Genomic DNA, 6000 nt, shown 5'->3' on the forward strand with positions numbered 1-6000 from the left:
CTGTATACTGCTTCATAGTGCTGAACCCATTGCTCAAGCTGCTTGGTCTTGTCTGTGATGAGCTCACCAGTGAGAGACTTCAGTAGAGCAGTCTTGTTGTCAGTTGGGCCAAATGCTGTCTTAATACCCTTGAACAGCTCTTTTAGGTTGCCTGTGTCTGAGGATATTTGGATCTTCTCTGCAAGGGATGACCAATAGTCATTGGCACACTTTCTGGCAATGTGTTGAGCATTGTTTCTAGCCATTTTGAAGGCGTCAAAGGAGGAGGGTGATGGATGTGCTTTGTGGTGCAGAAAGGCTTTGCGTTTGGCTTCCAGGAATGGAGCAAGGACTTCATAGCTCTCTTCAAACCAATCCTCTTGTTTGCATTTCTTCTTGCCAAAGCATTCCATTGCAGTTTTGTAAGTAGCATTTCGGATGAACTCCCACATCTTTGAGCTATCATCAGAGGGGTAGTTTAATAGGGCAGATTCCAAGGAGGTCTTGAATTCCTCACCAAGCTGCTGGTTCTTCGCTCTTGCTGCATTGATTTTGGGGGTCATCTTCTGCCTTGTGTTGTGGAATGGCTTTGGGCATAAACAGAGGATGGAGCACACTAAGCTATGGTCTGTGTTGCAGTCTGCGCTGTGGTATGAGCAGGTGTTGTGCACAGTGTTCAGCTGGGTCTTCCTGGTGATTATCAGGTCAAGCTGATGCCAATGCCCTGATCGAGGGTGGCACCAGGACACATGTCAGTGTTGTTTGTTGCACAAGAAGGTGTTCGTCACACAAAGCTGGTGATATGTGCACATCTCAAGCAATCTCTGACTGTTGTCATTGATGGCACTGACACCAAATTTGCCTATGGTAGGGCTCCAGGTTTCATAGTCAGCCCCTATGCATGCATTGAAGTCACCAAGGATGAAGATTCCTTCTGATGCAGGTGTGGTGGAAATTAGCCTAGATAGGTCTTCATAGAAGCGATCTTTGTCATCATCCTCAGAGCCTAGAGTTGGAGCATAGGCAGAAATAAGGGTCAAGTTGCCTGTGGTACTTGACAGATGGAGAGAGAGAATGCATTCAGTGCCCTCAGTTGGTGGAATGACTGATGGCAGGAGACTGTTCTTCACAGCAAAGCTGACACCATGAATTCTAGGCTTGCTGGGGTCTTTGCCTTTCCAAAATAAGGTGTAGTCCTTCTCTTGCACAGTGCCATGGGAGTTGTGTCTCTTGAAGAGCAGCAATATCTACGTTGAGCCTGGACAGCTCGTGGTTGATGACTGTAGTCTTCCTTAAGTCTGTAAGCAGGTCAGGGTCATCAACAAAACCTGGACACATAGTTCATACGTTCCAGGTGGCAATCCGTAGCTTCTCACAGTGTGTATGTGTGGTGTCTGGAGGCAACCTGCTTGTCAGGATGGATCCTTAAGCTCTACGCACCCAGTAGGGCAGGCAGATTGTGGCAGATCAGCACCCTATTAGCCAGGGGCTGCCTGGCTTAAGGTGGGCATAGCTGATCAGTGAGATATGGTGGTCTCTCGCACCATTGGGGATGGCCCATGGCACCTGCAGTTACGTCAATCACCGCTGGCTTATAGCCCGTAACTGTCATCCCGTGTTGTTTTACTGTAGACGGACAGCACTGGAGTGACATCTCCAGGGTGCAGCCTGGGCAAGGTTAAGGAGAGACTGGATTGCCCATACTCCAGACTCCCCCACTCGGCATCCTCAGTGTAGCCCAAAGGAGTGCACGCACAATGTCTGGCACTGATTTTGCTGCAGGAGCTTCCAAAAAGCCAGAAGGATCCACAGGCTGATTGTCTAATGGGGCTCCACTCCAGTTTTTCTGTCAGGCTGTACTGCCTTAGCTTTTGTCTAAAAAGATGGAAGCCTGCAAGGCAGCAGGTGCTATTTAAGCCATAGCTGGCACCCTAACAGGTGCTACCACTCCGGGTCAGAGTGGACCTGGGAGTGGTGACAATTAAGGGGTGACTCCATGCTCCCCATAGCCCCATCCATCCCTGGTTGGAGGCTTGTCACTGGACGCAGTTTAACGTCATGCCCAGGACATAATATAGTGTAATATAGTGTATTCTTCCCATTTTTGAAAAAATACTGTATGGGAAATGGGACAACAACATATAGCAACATAAAACAGATGAAATTAAGTAATTGGCATTTCTAAAATGATTACCTCGCCTGTGACGGAGTAAGCAGGGCGAGGCATTGTAATCAGTACGGTTTGTTTGTTGTTTGTGTGTCTGTCTGTTAACAATCTAGTGTCTAGACAGCTGCAAGGATCAAGGACAGGTTTTTTAATCAGGGGTTTGATAACTGCTAGTTTAAAGGATTTGGGTACATAGCCAATCCTAAGAGAAGAATTTATTATTTTTAGAAGCGGTTCAATTACTTCATGTATTATCTGTTTGAATAGATGTGTAGGTAAGGGATCTAGTACACAAGTTGAGGCTTTTGATGCTAAGATTAATGAAAGTAATTCAGTTTCTTTTAGGGGAGTAAAACATTCTAATTGATGATCTGATACAGTTATATTGTTAACTACAGGGTCACCTACATTGTCTGACCTTAAATTAGTCATTTGAATTTTTTGTCGGATATTCTCAATTTTGTCATTAAAAAAATTCATGAAATCGTTGCTCCTACATACTACAGGTGTGCATGAGTCTATAGTGGACTTATTCCTGGTTAATTTTGCTACAGTATTAAATAGGAATCTAGGATTATTTTTGTTATCTTCTATTAGGGAGGAGAGAGATGTTGATCTAGCAGCACTAAGAGAGTATTCAAATTAGCGTGGAAGAAGAGCTTCCTGAAGTATAGATACTTCAGGAAGCTCTCCTTCCATGCTAATTTGAATACTACCAATTTTGTTTGACACCATTTACGTTCCAATTTTTGAGTGGTCTGTTTTAATGTGCGAGTGTCATCATTATACCAGGGTGCTAATTTTTTGTCTCTGACCATTTTCCTTTTAAGAGGAGCTACATAATCTAAGGTATGGCGGAATGTTGACTCTAAGCATTCAGTTGCCTGATCAAGTTCTGCAGGGGCTGACAGTGAGCCAATCAAAGTTGATAACTCTGGGAGATCATTTATAAAGCTCTGTGCAGTAGTTGACGTGAATGTATGTTTAATACAGTAGCGTGGTGAGGTGCATATATTATTACTTGGACATATTTTGAATGAGATGAGATAATGATCTGAGATAATTTCAGACTGTGGAAGTATGACTATATTTTCTATGTTTAACCCAAATGTTAGTATTAGACTGAGGGTGTGACCACCACATTATCAACTTATAGGAAGTGCCATATGGGCTTTCATTTGGCACCATGATCTTTGACCTTAAGTGAACTTGAAAGGTCAAACTGAAGGTCATGGGTTTTCAAAGGGCTATAACAATCAATATTACACTGTTAAAAAAAAACAATCCGTAACAATGCAATGACATCCTAAGCCATAAATCATAAACTTGAACATGAAACAGACAGCTTGTCAAAGTATTCTTTCGACTGATCCATTCAGTTTTCATATGATTATTCCGTTGTATTGGACCAGAACTGACCTCGGCCGTCTTGCATGCAGCCAAGAAGGAAAGAAAATATTAGTCATATCCTGTTCAAAACTTCTATGTATGACACGTAGATGAAGAAAAAGTTCAAAATGGGGTTCAAAGGGATTACTAGCAGTGAATTTGCAGAGGTTTTGCTGAACAGAAAACTAGCAGAGTAGAGGACACATGCTTTCAAAACAAAAACTGACTAGATTCTGGGAAGGGTGAATTGGCACCTTTAGGAGGTTTGAGGTTTATTTTACATCTCTACTGTGTAATTGTCTAAAGGTCACAAGAGGTTTTCTCTTTACAAGACACTTCAATGTGAAAAACCTGATTCAATATGTACAGACATATGTACCTATTTCAATATCTGTCTTCAAATATAGATGCCTCTCAGTTCAATGTAAACAAAAGTATTTGGAGGGAAGATAAAGTTGGCATCAGTATGCAACAAATTACTACTACACAGATATTTTTCCACCAACTGTCTGCATGGTAGTACCAGCTGTAAACAGAAAATGGTGACTAATTGAGTGAGCATGTATGTTCAACCACATCCGCTCCTTTCCAATAATCTCTTTTCTCCACAAACAAATATGTCAACCTCAGCAGCTTAAATCATGCATCAAATCTTATCACAGTTAATTATGCCAGACAGCCTTTTTATATTATTCAAAGATAAAAGAAGTACTTTACTGTTGGACCGAAAGAAAACTGTTGCACAGTATTCATCCTCCTTGGCACTTGTCCTGTTTTGTTGCATTACAAGATGGAATTAAAATGGACTTTTGGAGGGTTAACACCATTTGATTTACACAACATATCTACCACTTTAAAGGTGCAAATTGTTATCTTATTGTGACACAAACAATAATTAAGATGAAAAAACAGAAATCTGGAATGTGCATACGGTAGGTATTCACCCCCTTTCATATGAAACCCCTAAATAAGAGCTGGTCCAAACAATTCACTTCATCAGTCACATAATTAGTTGATTAAGATCCACCTGTGTGCAATCAAAGTGTCACGTGATCTGTCACATGATGTCTATATAAATCAACCTGTTCTGGAAGGACCATGACACTGCAACACTACTAAATAAGCAACATAAAAACCAAGAGGCACTCCAAACAGGTCAGAGACAAAGTTGTGGAGAAGTATAGATCAGGGTTGGGTTATAAAAAATATCCCAAACTTTGAATATCCCATAGAGCACCATTAAATTGGAGCAGCAGCAGAGCTACAGTGGTGCTTGAAAGTTTGTGAACCCTTTAGAATTTTCTATATTTCTGCATAAATATGACCTAAAACATCATCAGATTTTCACACAAGTCCTAAAAGTAGATAAAGAGAACCCAGTTAAACAAATGAGACAAAAATATTATACTTGGTCATTTATTTATTGAGGAAAATTATCCAATATTACATATCTGTGAGTGGCAAAAGTATGTGAACCTTTGCTTTCAGTATCTGGTGTGACCCCCTTGTGCAGCAATAACTGCAACTAAACGTTTGCGGTAACTGTTGATCAGTCCTGCACACCGGCTTGGAGGAATTTTAGCCCATTCCTCCGTACAGAACAGCTTCAACTCTGGGATGTTGGTGGGTTTCTTCACATGAACTGCTCGCTTCAGGTCCTTCCACAACATTTCGATTGGATTCAGGTCAGGACTTTGACTTGGCCATTCCAAAACATTAACTTTATTCTTCTTTAATCATTCTTTGGTAGAACGACTTGTGCGCTTAGGGTCATTGTCTTGCTGCATGACCCACCTTCTCTTGAGATTCAGTTCATGGACAGATGTCCTGACATTTTCCTTTAGAATTCGCTGGTATAATTCAGAATTCATTGTTCCATCAATGACGGCAAGCTGTCCTGGCCCAGACACAGCAAAACATGCCCAAACCATGATACTACCATCACCATGTTTCACAGATGGGATAAGGTTCTTATGCTGGAATGCAGTGTTTTCCTTTCTCCAAACATAACGCTACTCATTTAAACCAAAAAGTTCTATTTTGGTCTCATCCGTCCACAAAACATTTTTCCAATAGCCTTCTGGCTTGTCCACGTGATCTTTAGCAAACTGCAGACGAGCAGCAATATTCTTTTTGAAGAGCAGTGGCTTTCTCCTTGCAACCCTGCCATGCACACCATTGTTGTTCAGTGTTTTCCTGATGGTGGACTCATGAACATTAACATTAGCCAATGTGAGAGAGGTCTTCAGTTGCTTAGAAGTTACCCTGGGGTCCTTTGTGACCTTGCCGAATATTACACACCTTGCTCTTGGAGTGATCTTTGTTGGTGGACCACTCCTGGGGAGGGTAACAATGGTCTTGAATTTCCTGCATTTGTACACAATCTGTCTGACTGTGGATTGGTGGAGTCCAAACTCTTTAGAGATGGTTTTGTAACCTTTTCCAGCCTGATGAGCATCAACAAC

Source organism: Neoarius graeffei, chromosome 9 (assembly GCF_027579695.1).
Source record: "Neoarius graeffei isolate fNeoGra1 chromosome 9, fNeoGra1.pri, whole genome shotgun sequence".
Taxonomy (NCBI): domain Eukaryota; kingdom Metazoa; phylum Chordata; class Actinopteri; order Siluriformes; family Ariidae; genus Neoarius; species Neoarius graeffei.